The sequence below is a fragment of the Petromyzon marinus genome, chromosome 22, assembly GCF_048934315.1.
Source record: "Petromyzon marinus isolate PM22_M1 ecotype Great Lakes invasive population chromosome 22, UKy_Petmar_22M1.pri1.0, whole genome shotgun sequence".
Classification (NCBI taxonomy): Eukaryota; Metazoa; Chordata; class Hyperoartia; order Petromyzontiformes; family Petromyzontidae; genus Petromyzon; species Petromyzon marinus.
Window position 1 is genome coordinate 17,962,899 of NC_133688.1, and position 15,180 is coordinate 17,978,078.

Below are 15,180 nucleotides of genomic sequence, written 5' to 3' on the forward strand. Positions count from 1 at the left end.
CATCTTCAAAGTGGTATTTCCCCTGCTACATATTTCACTGTTAACTGGGGATAATGGAAATCAAATCCGCTTGCACAAGTGCTCACTTTACACCCTATCCCATGGCACTCCAGACCAACGCTCGAAAAGCCTCAAATTACAGATCTGATTGCCTTTGTAGTGAGTTCTTGGAGACCCATCTACAGCGCTACACCTTCATAGAAACTGCCTTCCACAACACATGGGGACTGGTATACAAAGTTGATCATTACATCGCAGGACCATGAAAAACAGCGATGGCCCAAGGGAAAGCCTTCATCCAGCAGTGCTTTGATGTTAACTACCTTGCCTCGTATGCAGGAGGTCGTGGGTTCCTGCTGCCTGTCTATATGGAGTTTGCATGTCTCTCTTCCCGCGGTTATATGGATTTTTCCCTGGGTCCTCCGGTTTTTCCATCCACATTTCGAATCAACGTGCATTTGGAGTATTTGGCTGATATAAATTTTCACGTGAAAAGCCACTTTGTTGAGCTATCTTGATTGGCATCTTATGTGAATTTAATTTAACCAAGATCTGGTGGTTTTGTGTTGAACTCGATTAGAGTTTACAGTATTCTGTTCTTGTGTATTGCGATATTTTCAGGAGCTAAATGCCAATGTCGAGGTCTGCTAGCCACGAGAGGGCTTCAGGAGGGAGTTGTGCAGTTTTGCTATTCCTCCTTCTCCTCAGTTGAAGGAGCATGGAATGCTGTGATTTACTAGAGCCATAGTTTGGGTTGCATGGCCGCAGTTGCACTCTGGCTTGCGTTGAATTTCAATGTGTGAAGGAGATGTGCGCATCAGCCTGTTGACGTTCTGATGCGGTTGATGCTTCCACCACCAGTGTCCTCCAGGAATGTGAAAGCCAGGAGGTGCGAGGTGTGGGTCTCGAATGAGGTGTTTATTCTGGACGTCCGCATTGTTCCACTCTGGCTTTGCTGGCGTTCTTCCAGATTTGGGTGAGATTCTAAGATGGCGACGGTGCAATCCCAGAAGGGGAAAAGAGACTTGAGTCGGTGGTGAAGTACATTTTTGAAGTCTTGGTTGTTGTTGTGGTTGGCAAGAAAACATATAAAGTCCTTTACAGTTTACTGCACAGTGCTGATAGATTTGGGCTGCCAGAGAAACACGTCTGGATTTTGTTTACAATGGAAAAGGTTGACTTAAAGCTTTCGTGACAGCAGTAATTCGCATTCTTTGGGTCTTTCGGTAAAGTCACGTAGATAAAAAAAATCACAATAAAATAATATCTATCTACGTGACTTTACCGAAAGACCCAAAGAAAATGGAAAAGGTAGAAAACCTCACTCGCAAGTCCACTGTGTTCGGCATTGCACGACGGCAGCATGCTGGCATAGATGAATTGATTCACTGCAATGCGATGACAGTGACTTCATTGGCGTCTTCTCTATCAGCTGGGCACATGCATCCTACACAGCTTCCCCAAAAGCCCTGTTCTGCTGGGCACCCCAGCGCCGGTGGTTTATCATCACCAACACGTTGCCCTCAGATTCGAGTCACCAATAAATCCATAACTTGAGGCTGTGAACACCCGTAGCTTTAACAAATTAGAACCACAAACCAACACCACTGGTTAAGTATCCAAATGGAAAAGACATTACATATGCCAACCAAACCTCCCGTATTCCAAGCACGGGAGTGTCAGCTTCATAACGCCATCTAAAGGTTAACCTTGGGAACAGCTACCAGAGTTGAGGTTTGTGTATTGCATTATTAATTTGAATGCGTTTTCACTGTACCGCTTTGCCTGGCTTTTATAGGCTATGAAAAGGCGTTTGATTTAGTAGAAACTGATGTAGTCATATAGGCTCTCACAAACCAAGGCCCTCATAAAATGTATGTTTATAGAAATGATCAAAACCATTTATTGAGATAGAAGAGCTACGCATTCATTGCACAAAGTACAGTGCCGTAACATTATAATTCATAAGAGTCAGGCAAGGATATACGCTTTCACCGGTGCTATTCACAGTGACACTATAAGATATTTAACAAAAAAAACATTGCATTGGACAAATATGGGGTTAAACCAAAACATTTTTTTTACAATTTTTTTTACCACAGGAATTTTTAACAGCCAATGGGAAATGTATTACAGATAATGGTTCAAAATATTGAACAATACATTATTTAAAGTTCGGCTTTAAGACATATATGAGAAACAAAAGTGACGTGCAATTAATTTTCAAAACAATTTAAAATAATTATTGCATAAATAAATGATAAGCACAATAGATTATGTATGCCCAGGTAGATGAGTATCAAGATCGTGAAATAAAGGGGTGAGTGTAAGCGGATTGGAGCGCTTTGAACAAAATTGCATTTGATAATGAATATCAAGACACCAATGTGGTTAAGGAGAAAAGTTTAAAATCAATGCATATTACCTACTGTGGATTGGAGACGTGGACGCTGACAAAATTAATAAATACACAAAAAGGAATTGAGAGATGGTTGTTGAGGATGACAATGAGAGTCAACCTTAGGAACTCATTGATTGGAGAAACTAACTCAAATCAGGCTCACAGTATTGACTGCTGAGAAGAATAAGTGGGCTTGGGCGGAACACCACCTTAGGAGGGATGATGGCCGAGACTGATCATGAACTGGCAGCCAAAGGAGGGAAAAACACGCATTAGAGAGGATGCCCACCGCTGAGAGGGAGCGGTGAGGTCAAGCTGACGTGCAGGTGCGAAATGGGTTGTTGTATTTCAAGACCACGAGGGATGGTGATTATTTTAACTACATTATTTTACCAGCTAAGGCCCCCCCCCCACCCCCTGAGCTACATAGCTCGTTTTCAGAAGTGCCCTGGCCACAAATAGCTGAACGAAGTGGAAATGTATAGCACCCAGATACTCTGAACACATGTTTCTAAATGTGGAGGAAATAACTGAAGGAACCGGAAAAAAAATCCACGCGACCACAAGGAGAACATACAAACTCCAAATATACAGGCATCAGGGTCGGGATCGAGTCCACGACCTCCAGTATACCAGGCGAGGTAGGTAACATCTCGCCACCGCGGCGCCCCAATTTGGGGAAGCCTTCATCTAGCAGTTGATAGGTCATGGCTGATGCAATTTTTAAATTGCCTTCAATGTTCATGGTGTTGGTGCATATATGTTGCTTTATTCTTGGTTCATTACTGAAATGTCATTTTAGTTAGCCATTATGCAAGAAGCAATATTTTTGGTATTTACGAATGGCATGAAAACAAAAACACATTCATTGCAATTGGATCCTATAACCATAGCAAAATGACCATCAAGCTGCACAATGCCACAAAATCAGACAACGCAATATTTGTGTTGCTACTACCACACTCGCGCCGAGTTTTTTTGTAAATGTATATGCCATGGAGACATCCGAAACAATAAGAGCCGCACTCTCTCCTTTTGCTAAATAACCTGGTGCACTCTTGCTTGATAATGTGAACGATGCCTTTTTAAAAGTGCGTTGGCAGTGCTTGCAGAGTTCTCTTGGCCTACGGCAGAGTGATTGCACAGTAATATTATCTGATCACCAGCATCCGCCGTTAATGAGGCAATGAGTCAAGGTCAACTGAACGTTGTACAATCCGTGCCGTGTGAAGCTGCAAATGAGCACACGTTATATGAGCCTTAGTGTAATGTAAGCGTAATGTGTATCCATCTCAGACATTTACCTCTGTCTGCAGTTCCATCTCCCGGCGTGCTGGTGTGGCAAGTTTAAACATTGGGCAAGTTTCTTAAATCCGCCCCCACCTCCCCCCCCCCCCGCCTCTATACACCTAATCGATACAAACGGGCACACCACAGTTAGTCCATCTGACAGGTTATGTCAGGTGGGGGTAAAGTGTGGGCACTCCCACCTTTAACAATGATGTCTAGTCCAGAACGGAACGGTAAGCCAAATACTCTGTAATAAGGGGGCTCTCTTCGGATATAAGCATACATGGACCTGTTCCCTCCCAAGGGTTGTGTTACATATCCAGCGTCAACTGTAGTGCACAATTATAAATACATTACATTTAGAAAGTGCCTTTCTCCAAGGTACTCAAATTAAAGTTCAATATAGAGCACAAAATAAACCGATATATATTTTTTTCTAAAGTGTTAAAATGTACACACATTTCCAGCGAGGCCATTGTTATCTAAGGGCGCATTTTGTCATAAACTATTCATTTTTAGTACAGTAAAGCACTTTACTCGGCTAATCTCGAAGCCAACTTGACTATTGCAAATGCTCTGTGAGTGTTGTCATGTAATGTTCAGCCCCAGAGCATGCCACGTACAAGCCCTTCCCTCCTTCTCCCAGCAGCAGTGCATGTGCAACACATGCAAATAAGACCTGCAGCGCTCATTTGGGCAAAAATTAAGGGCAAGACAAAAAAAACAGGCTCTTTCGTCGGCGCTGCTCAGAACCTCACGCCTCAGGAGACATTTAATGGACGCCGCCGAGTCTGGCGACGTGTCACATTTTTAGACGAAACAACAAGTGACCAACTGGATGGTGTTTGATTTTATAAGTAACGTAAACCAAACAAAAATCTTCTCTTTTTTAGGAATTTTCACACAGCAGGTTTTTACTTTGATGCGTGTTAAACTGGATGCGCGTCCCTAGCGCGAAAAATGTGTTATCGTTAAACTATGACGCGGGCTGATTCAATGTCTCAAAACCTGCATGATCTATTGTATGCGAAAACACTACTTTTGTTAACTAATATGATGCAGTGCTATTTCAAAACTGACACAGTCACCCATAATGCACCTGATCTCATCGGATTTTGGAAGCCAAGCAACGCTGAGCCTGGATAGTGATTGGATGGGTGACCGCCATGCACAACGAGTGTTATAGACTATGTGGCAACATCGATTGTTGTTCTGTACTTCTATGCTCCCGGTTATATGATGCACCCCTTGTTTACCAACTCGTCCCGGCCAGCATGATGAAGTATGGTCAAATAACCCAAGATCCACGTGGAATGGAAAAAAAAAAACCCTCATTCAGCAAAGTATTGACAACAGGGGGATATGTTCACCTCTACATTACTGTACTGTACTTCAAATACCTCATAGTGGCATAGGATCGCTGGAAATCCGCAAGGAGACACTCACCATGCGTGCCATGAGTTACATGTACGAGGTAGGACACAATGCACGTTTTTCACCTATCCCCTGCAGACTTTGAGTGCCCTCCGTGCTCATGCGCTTGGGTTTTCATCAGACACTTTTGTTTGCTCTCACCGTTTACTTGTGGCAGGTGAGTCAGCTCTCCGACATGCTGTCAGGTGGTACCGAAGATGCTCCCAGCACGTGGAGAGAAAAACCAATGTCGGACATCGGCAGCACGGCTGACAAAATCCTACGCAGCGTAGAGACAAGTTGGCTAAAATAATTGCCCTCCTGCAAAACAGCCTGTTTCGTGGTAAACGAAGACCTTGTTATTGTTAAATAATGAGGAGGAGGAGAAGAAGAATTAACAGCTCTCTGGCAATCTACTGATGGATGAAGGCCTCCCTAAGCCTTGTCGGTTATGGTTGGCCAGGCCCAGTTCAGGTATCACTCACCACTGATGTTAACTGTGGGCGACAATTGAGTGCAGGTCCCCAGGTTCATAGCGTCGTGCACTAACTACTCTGCCGCTACTCCACCCACCTTGTCACAATGTTTTCTTATTTTTATTTAAACATTTTAAGCTATAATATTATTGTTCATGTAACGGATGAGTTTACTTGTTATTTTTTTTTTACCAAAAATGTTAACGGTTACGTAGTTAGTGCAATGACGTTTTGCAAGTGTGACAGGATTGCTGTTATATCTAATGACGATTGTCAATTGCAATTATAATAAGAAATCCAGATATTTTTCACTAAAATGTAAGAGTGTGTGAAAATGTGTCAAGTACCGGCAGTTTTTCCCACGTAACAGTGATTTTAGTTTGAGTACAAAGTCACTTACATTTCACAGAAACTATATTTTACAGCATTCCAAAAAATTAAGTGATAAATAAAATTACAGTAAATTAAATAAGTTAATTATATACCTGTTTTTTTACTGTACAGTATATGTTTCCTAGTTATATTACTCGTGAATGAGGGATACTTTCATAGGTTTTCACACACTGTATTCGGAATTAGTATTCACACTTTATTGTTTGATATTTTTATTATTTTATTGTTTCCCTTCTACGTGACTTTACCGAAAGAACCAAGAATACTTTATATGCACTTCATGACAATTACTTATCAGTGGTGGACCAGTGGCACGACAGTTAAAGTACATCGCTATGAACCAGTGACATAAATTAATGTATTTACCAAGCTTAGCCCTGGCAAGGAATCGAACTCAGGTAAAATAATTGCCAATTGATATCTCAACTGATGATGGGCCTCCCCTTCACTACCTTGCACTGACCAGGTAGTGAAGTCTGGTCAAACATCCCAATGATTGACACTGGCCTCTATCCTGCAGTAGAATGACTAAAGGTTATACATTATTATGAAGTGATATCAACAAGTATGATTTTTTTTGCGCTGATGTTGGATGTGGCGTCATTACTCTACGTATTTTGCTGTAAGATGATGGTAAATGTTAAGCGTTGAGTGTGAGTGTGCGTGCGGTTTTTTTCTATGCTTACAAGTTAGAATTGGTTGTGTTGCGGCATCAGAATCACACAAAGACACGTGGTTTCAGTGTGCAGGCCCACCTCTCAAAGAGCTCTGTAATATGTTCCTCCTTGACAGAAGGTGGGATGATAAAATATTCATTGAAATACGAGACAAGAGAGATTACAGTCACACAACATATTTAAAGGTACAGCTCCTTTCCAATTTTCACGCCAACAAAAAATACAGCCGGTACGTACTACAATTTCCAGAAAGTACATAAAAAACAACATGCATTTAAATTAGGAATTGGGAAAAAAAATTTACGCGCGCAAACTTCATTTCCCTTTGCTTAATTTCACAAGGATTAAAAGTACCGCGCTGAATGTTCATGTGTTTTTACAACAACAACAACAAAAACGTGGCACATTGTACACACTGCACAACAGAACATAAGCGCGGAGAGCATTTTCCGTGTTATCAGGCGCGTACTTGTTTGTAAAAAAATATTCCGTCTTCTAATAAAAAAAAATTACATTTTTAAAACGCGCAGCACGACTCCTCCGTTCGTGCCACCTTGATCCGGAGTGAAATAATCAAATATTAATTTGCGAGTGACTGCGCGGAGCCTTTAGTGCCTTCCCATGGCTTTTGACCTTGCTTTCAACTCCGCGAATTACGGCTTGCTGAACCACAGGTTGTCCCCCCCCCAGTTCCCGCACACCTCACCAAATCATCCCCTCCTCCCCCCCCGGCTATCGCTATCAGATATCTTTCCCCCACCAACATGGACACGTGGCATTGTACCGCGTACGGACAGGTCAGGCGTCTAGAATGTGCATAAGATGGCGTTGGTATGAGTACATCGCCCCACACCACCTTTATATCACGGACGGGGACAAATAATCCATACCACCTTCATATATCATTCACCACAATGAGAAAAAATGCAAGTCTACAGGGATGACAACTGCCTTCCGTCTCATTAATCAGCCGTAACTAGCCCTTGCTTAGCGGTGTCTCTTGCGTGCAGCTGAGTGTAAATAAACATGTTTTATAAATATATATTTTTAAAGTATAGGATCGTTGAAGCACATGTGATAGCTTAAACATACCCAGTGAAATGGTGATATGAAACAAGCTATTAAAACAGCGTTAATATTATAATTTCAATGACATTATCGTGTAGAAGTATGCTGCCAAAGTACCCTGTCATATTTGTAAAAAAAATACCATATTACCCCATTCAATAAATATAGATTCCCTTTACACTGAGTCTAAAGACTCTTTTTCACGATGTTTCCTGCTTTTTGGATGTGTGGTCAATTCCATTTAATAATGAGCGTTTGACATATGAGAGGAAAACAGTACCAGAGAAAACCCCGGACACATATGATTGGGTAACACTGAACATAATTCACCGATACGTTCAAGAATCCATTGGCATTTACAGGACAAGCCTACAAGCCTGGTAATCCCAGGCAATTTCCCATCCAAGTAATAACCAGGATAAAGCCTGCTTAGCTTCTGAGACCTGATGAGATTGAGTGTAATTCAGGTTGTGATCTGGTCATACGACTGATTCTCTCATACGTATCTTAGATCAATAGTTAATAGCCGTGAATACGGTACAGTACCGTGTATTATTCACATCAACCTGATGAAATATTAAAAGTGGGATTTTGCCAAGTGCTGTTGCCTGGGTTGGTTAAACAATCACGCTCATTAGAATTTTCACCCACGGAACCAACAACGTGCGTTTTCTCACCTCGCATCCATCTTCCCCACCACGCACACCTCCAGGGAATTTTTCAGACCTGCAGGAGATGGAGGTGGAGGGTGTGGAATGCGCCGTGGTAATTCAACACCTCTGGTGTGACTTTTCACACCGTTGATTGTCGACGCTACACAAGTGGGGATAGTTTGCGTCACATGATAAAACATTAATCATTCATTTAATCTATTGACCGAAGCTCTGATACGGACACTCTCCAAAGCCACGTGTGTCCTGATCGACAGGTGAACGTGCATTTACTGTCAACATCTGGTGTACACAAATAATTTGCTCTGCCATTATACCTCCGCATGAATTTAGCCATGCATATATATCACTTGGGAGATGCAGCGGCGAAGTTGCCCAGGCACTCCAAAGTGAATCTGGTCACCGGAGTTTGATTGATTCCAGGTCATAGTTCGCATCAGTGGCGTGTGATATATGAAACCAGTCCTGTCCACCCCCGACCCTTTAACAACTTGCAGCGTAGTGAAGTATGGTCAAACAATCCATCTAACTAAAATGATATGCAGCAGCCTTTATCCAGAAGTGCATTATTGACAAAGGGCTGTAATTATTAATATGCCAAAAATATAATGCCGCATAGGATGTGCTATTTATACATAATGTATATTGGTTGACAAGGAGTGGCTCTCAACTCCATAATCTAGCTTTTGGTATCCAGCAATATAAATTATTAACTATAGGTTAAGATTGAATTACACACATAGTATAGTCCATGCTTTTGCATCATAATGTTAGGCTTAACAGTAAGGTGTGTTGTTCAAAGGAATGTAAAATAGGATGTTGTTCAAAGGTCTGAGCTATCTGCATAGCCTACTTTAGTGATAAATGTGTGTTGTAAAATGACCAGCCACTAAAATTAACAAAATATGTTTTATTCTACATAGTGTACATGAGTACAATTATATATGACATCGCAAAGACATCTATACCCAGAGTCAGAAAATATGTCTGGGCGTGAGATACTAAAATTCTCACAATTTAAAGGGAAAATGCAGTTCTGCCTTTGGTTCGATTGAAATGTTTTTTTGGACGTGGTATATTGCCATCTTGTGGAAGCGTGCGCCGCATAAGCACTTGTACACTGCGCACATACAGCGAAGGAAAAAAGTATTTGATCCCCTGCTGATTTTGTAGGTTTGCCCACTGACAAAGAAATGATCAGTCTATAATTTTAATGGCAGGTTTATTTGAACAGTGAGAGACAGAATAACAACAACAAATACCAGAAAAATGCATGTCAAAAATGTTATAAGTTGATTTGCTTTTAATAAGAGAAATAAGTATTTGACCCGCTCTCAATCAGAAAGATTTCTGGCTCCCAGGTGTCTTTTATACAGGTAAGGAGCTGAGATTTCTATATGGTGAATGTATGCACCATCCTGCCAAAGTAAATTCCGTGTCTGTGTGAACTTTCATGGCGAATAAAACCCTTTCTGATTAGGAGCACACTCTTAAAGGGAGTGCTCCTAATCTCAGCTTGTTACCTGTATAAAAGACACCTGTCCACAGAAGCAATCAATCAATCAGATTCCAAACTCTCCACCATGGCCAAGACCAAAGAGCTCTCCAAGGATGTCAGGGACAAGATTGTAGACCTACACAAGACTGGAATGGGCTACAAGACCATTGCCACGCAGCTTGGTGAGAAGGTGACAACAGTTGGTGCGATTATTCGCAAATGGAAGAAACACAAAAGAACTGTCAATCTCCCTCGGCCTGGGGCTCCATGCAAGATCTCACCTCGTGGGGTTGCAATGATCATGAGAACGATGAGGAATCAGCCCAGAACTACATGGGAGGATCTTATCAATGATCGCAAGGCAGCTGGGACCATAGTCACCAAGAAAACAATTGGTAACACACTACGCCATGAAGGACTGAAATCCTGCAGCGCCCGCAAGGTCCCCCTGCTCAAGAAAGCACATATACATGCCCGTCTGAAGTTTGCCAATGACCATCTGAATGATTCAGAGGACAACTGGGTGAAAGTGTTGTGGTCAGATGAGACCAAAATGGAGCTCTTTGGCATCAACTCAACTCGCCGTGTTTGGAGGAGGAATGCTGCCTATGACCCCAAGAACACCATCCCCACCGTCAAACATGGAGGTGGAAACATTATGCTTTGGGGGTGTTTTTCTGCTAAGGGGACAGGACAACTTCACCGCATCAAAGGGATGATGGACGGGGCCATGTACCGTCAAATCTTGGGTGAGAATCTCCTTCCCTCAGCCAGGGCATTGAAAATGGGTCGTGGATGGGTATTCCAGCATGACAATGACCCAAAACACACGGCCAAGGCAACAAAGGAGTGGCTCAAGAAGCAGCACATTAAGGTCCTGGAGTGGCCTAGCCAGTCTCCAGACCTTAATCCCATCGAAAATCTGTGGAGGGAGCTGAAGGTTCGAGTTGCCAAACGTCAGCCTCGAAACCTTAATGACTTGGAGAAGATCTGCAAAGAGGAGTGGGACAAAATTCCTCCTGAGATGTGTGCAAACCTGGTGACCAACTACAAGAAACGTCTGACTTCTGTGATTGCCAACAAGGGTTTTGCCACCAAGTACTAAGTCATGTTTTGTAGAGAGGTCAAATACTTATTTCCCTCATTAAAATGCAAATAAATGTATAACATATTTGACATGCGTTTTTCTGGATTTTTGTTGTTGTTATTCTGTCTTTCACTGTTCAAATAAACCTACCATTAAAATTATAGACTGCTCATTTTTTTTGTCAGTGGGCAAACGTACAAAATCAGCAGGGGATCAAATACTTTTTTTTCCCTCATTGTACATCGCACGCAATTATTGGGAAACACAATTACGGATGCGGGTGAGCTATTTATGGAATAAATGTTAGCTTTGATTAAAACTATCTCGACTAACGCATGAAATATGCCAAAGTGAGATAGGGTTGCGTGCTATGTGATTGGTAAGTCTCAATCAGCTCCTTTAGCCGTTTACCAGCCCCAACCAAGCCATTAAATAAAACGGGTCATTTAACTGTAATCGGGTCTTGCAGACGTAACTTTCAAAGTGCTCAATTGCCTGACTGAAAAAGTGTCTATTTTTTTCTCTACGTTGGCCATTGAATACACTGGTAGATTATTTCAAAATTACTTGATGCAGAAAGCGCATTTTAAAAGAGGCAAGCCTCCTCAGCAAATGAATATTTTTGCCGAGGCAGATGCAATAACGTCAAAGTCGTTGCATATTTTATCCTTGACAGTATAACGAGTTTTATGCAAAAGATTAGTTTATGGACATGGAGAAAGAATCTAATGGATTTGCTGAACGTGCTTTATTCCAAGTTACGTTCCAGAAGTGATTTCCGGCTGTTTTATATTAATATATGTATTAATCATTTTGATTATGTGAATATTTCACTGTGTAAACATTAACATGTCTAATACTGTATTACAGCTTGTAGTGTACCAGTGTGTGTGTGTGTTTTTTGTATTAATGCTGTATGAGGGGTAGGAAATGTGTCTGCATGTAATTAATAACTATTTATAGCACAAACTGTACATTCATAAAATTATAACGTGCATGTATACGCGTGTATTGCAAGCGTCTGGTGCAATGGTCATATTATGGCACGTTATACACTATAGTGCACAATTTATATATCATTGGGTCCGTTGGATATCATCATGCATTCTTTTTTGTGAAATTAAAATCGCATTTCAATGTTCAAAATCGCTCCGTGTGCTCTAATTATTTTCGATTTTCCTTTCGGTTGTCAGCTGCTGGAGTGCTCTTCAGGTTTTTCAGGCCTCTTTTGGGAACTAGTGATATGGGTTCTCAGTAACCTTTGAACTGTGTTAATGCAGCCCGGGTATTGCATTGGGATGGGCCCTCAATGTCCAGGACCCCATATACGTTTTGCCGATGAGTTGAACTCCCATGTGTGAACGTGCATATATATATTTTTTTTTATTAAAGTCAGCCTTTAATTTCATGAATGCATTTGCATTCATTAAATGGGAGAAATTGAAAACAATCTATATTTATTATGCTGTTAAATGACTAAGTGCCATAAGTATTAATATTCATATTTATCATAAAATTAGCCCATCTTGAAACTCATGGTATGAGTGTCCATTGTTTTATATATACCGTGTTATTAGCTGAAATCGAATACGCTAAAGAGTTAGTTTGTGTGGAAGGGTAGTATGTTTCTGCTAATTATGAATGGTCCTATTATGAAAGTAAAATACACAGGAGAATTCAAATGACCAGAATGAGTACATTTGGTTATTAACACAAAACTACGTGCACAGAGAGATGCAAGTAATGACACAATGTAGCATCGGCTAAAGTTAAGTTTAAGTGGATATCATTTATTCATGACTAAAAAAAAGATAGTATTCAAAGCACATAGGGAAGGAAAATGACCAGAGCCTTTTGATATACTGTACGTAATTGCAATCTTCTGAACTAATAATTCTCACTCTGAAACGACAATTTGGCAAATGGTAGAAGATTGAAAGAAACAGAAAGCTGCCCATTATATATTCTGCAGTCTCACGTTTGGATGTGACGCACTACAGTAATTCAAAGATGACAATCTGTAAAAAAAAAAGAAATGCAGGTCGTGACATCTTCTCAGCTTTTAAAGAGGGCCTTTGCTATCTGCTTATCCATCATCTCGTCGGTGGAATTTTCAATGTCCCTTGTCGTCATTATTTCCTCGTCATTATTCTTGACGGTCCGTCCATCTATCCAATAGCCCCACTTAACGTGTTGCCTATTATTATACAAACCTGTCGACCCCTTATCGGTGCCTACCTTATTACAGACTAATTCAGATATTATTGGTCACCCCGTGCCCTTATAAATCTCAACGCTCATCCTACAAAGTCCCAGCACAGGTTCATGCGGCTGCACGCCACATGAACCTGAAAACTCAATTTCCCTGTACAAGACTACGGGTAAACCATATGGGTTGACAGGGTAGGGTATAATAGTGTAGTGTATAGTAGTGCAGTGTATAGTGTAGTGGATGGTCGTGTATAGTAGGTAGTGTATAGTAGTGCAGTGTATAGTGTAGTGGATGGTCGTGTATAGTAGGTAGTGTATAGTAGTGCAGTGTATAGTGTAGTGGATGGCAGTGTATAGTAGTGTAGTGTATAGTATTGTAGTGTATAGAATTGTAGTGTATAGTTGTGTTGTGTATAGTATTGCAGCGTATAGTATTGTAGTGTATAGTAGTGTAGTGTATAGTAGTGTAGTGTGTAGTTGTGTAATGTATAGTGTAGTGTATAGTAGTGTATATTAGTGTTGTGTATAGTATTGTAGTGTATAGTAGTGTAGTCAATAGTATTGTAGTGTATATTAGTGTCGTGTATAGTATTGTAGTGTATAGTAGAGTAGTGTTTAGTATTGTAGTGTATAGTATTGTAGTGTATAGTAGAGTAGTGTATAGCAGTGTCGTGTATAGTATTGTAGTGTATAGTAGTGTAGTGTATAGTAGTGTATAGTATTGTAGTGTATAGTAGTGTAGTGTATAGTACTGTAGTAGTGTATAGTGTAGTGTATAGTAGTGTAGTGTATAGTGTAGTGTATAGTAGTGTAGTGTATAGTAGTGTTGTGTATAGTAGTGTAGTGTATAGTAGTGTAGTGTATAGTATTGTAGTGTATAGTAGTGTAGTGTATAGCAGTGTAGTGTATAGTGTAGTGTATAGTAGTATGGTGTAGTGCAGGGGTCGGGAACCTATGGCTCGCGAGCCAGATGTGGCTCTTTTGATGATTGCATATGGCTCGCAGATAAAACAAAATATTCTCACTTGTTTTAATCCATCCATCGATTTTTCACTGCGCATGTCCTGTTCAGGGCTGCAGGAGCAATTGTCCATTATTTTAATTGGATGATACTGGCCTACGTTTGCCGTTGCTGGGTAAAACAGGTAAACGCCCCCTTTTGAATCAGTCTGAGACTGCGTCTGCTCGGTCATTAGCTCAAAGCTAACCCTTCGACGAAGAAGATGGCGAAAAGAAAAAAAGACGACGAGTATCGTACATTTCAGGACGAATGGACCGAAGAATTCGCCTTTGTGGAGAGAGCGGGTTCTGCGGTGTGTCTAATTTGCAATGACAAAATTACATCGTTGAAACGGTCGAATGTAAAGCGGCACTTCGACACGCGCCACGCTACCTTTGCATCAAAATACCCTGCGGGAGACAGCAGAAAGAAAGCGTGCCAAGAGCTTCTGAGCAGGGTGCAAGCTAGCCAGCAGCAACTCCGCGTATGGACCCGGCAAGGTGACTATAATTCGGCTAGCTTTGCTGGTTCTTTAGCAATAGTGAGGGACGGAAAACCATTCACAGATGGCGAGTATGCTAAAACGTTCATGCTGGATGTAGCCAATGAACTTTTTGATGATCTTCCGAACAAAGACAAGATAATCAAACGGATACAAGACATGCCTCTGTCGGCAAGAACTGTTCATGATCGTACCATCGTGATGGCAAACAAAGTGGAGGAAACGCAAGTGAAGGACATAAATGCAGCGCCGTTCTTTTCTCTGGCTTTGGATGAGTCAACAGACGTGAGCCATTTGTCGCAGTTCAGCGTGATTGCAAGATATGCTGTTGGTGACACACTGCGCGAAGAAAGTCTTGCTGTTCTGCCATTAAAAGGGTCCACAAGAGGTGAGGATTTATTCAAGTCTTTCATGGAGTTTGCTCAAGAAAAAAGTCTACCTATGGATAAACTTCTCTCAGTGTGTACTGATGGTGCTCCGTGTATGGTGGGGA

General features: G+C 41.3%; 1 long non-coding RNA gene across 1 annotated transcript in view; it reads right to left on the bottom strand.

Moving 5' to 3' along the window:
• The window catches only part of LOC116944886 (uncharacterized), a 78,673-nt gene that overhangs the window by 61,396 nt on the left and 2,097 nt on the right, over positions 1 to 15,180 (bottom strand). Inside the window, exons 2-4 of the long non-coding RNA XR_012942586.1 lie at positions 8,396 to 8,444; positions 6,729 to 6,757; positions 5,267 to 5,384 (exon numbers count right to left, since the gene is read on the bottom strand). This is a non-coding gene — a long non-coding RNA (uncharacterized LOC116944886). The remainder of the gene's footprint in view (positions 1 to 5,266; positions 5,385 to 6,728; positions 6,758 to 8,395; positions 8,445 to 15,180) is intronic.